Source organism: Nanorana parkeri, unplaced genomic scaffold (genome assembly GCF_000935625.1).
Source record: "Nanorana parkeri isolate BGI_ZX_2015 unplaced genomic scaffold, ASM93562v1 scaffold4089, whole genome shotgun sequence".
NCBI classification, from domain to species: domain Eukaryota; kingdom Metazoa; phylum Chordata; class Amphibia; order Anura; family Dicroglossidae; genus Nanorana; species Nanorana parkeri.
Window position 1 is genome coordinate 1 of NW_017310356.1, and position 665 is coordinate 665.

Here is a 665-nt window from a genome sequence, read left to right on the forward strand (position 1 = left end):
ATTAATGTAAAATAATTGAAATATTTAATAAAATCAACAAAATATTTATTAATAATGAAATAAGTAAACATTAAATCATTCAATCATGGCATTTACACCAATCAGCCAAGGCGTGTTGACCTCCCACCATATATGAAGTATATCCCCCTTTGCCTAAACAGCACTGACTAGGGACGCACCGATATCCATACCAGTATTGAGGTAACCATAAAAAAATATGCTACAAGCTGCGGCGTAGACAACCTGTGTGAAAAGCTTTTGGTGGCAGCTGCCATATTACCGTCCTTACTCTCGGCTTTATACGAGCTCTGTCTCTGAACTGGAATGCAGCCCAGGAGTCCAGAATGGCAGCTTCCGTCAGAATCTTGGCGCACAGGTATTTTGCTCTGTGACGGCACGAGCGGATCTTGCTGCAGTTTGTGAGCTCATCCCCCTCACGCCGATCATCACGTGTGCTTCAAAGACACTGGGGCCATGACGTCTGGTGGTATGAGGTCATCCAATGGTCACGGGACTATGGTGAAGACTGGGCTGGCGGCTTCTCCACACCGAACAATCCCCCCAATCCCGCCGGGGTGGGACGGAGAGAAGTCATTATCATTAAAGCTCCGCAATCTTCAAGTCTAAAAACTAAGTGTACTCCAAATGTAAATTGTATAACCCCC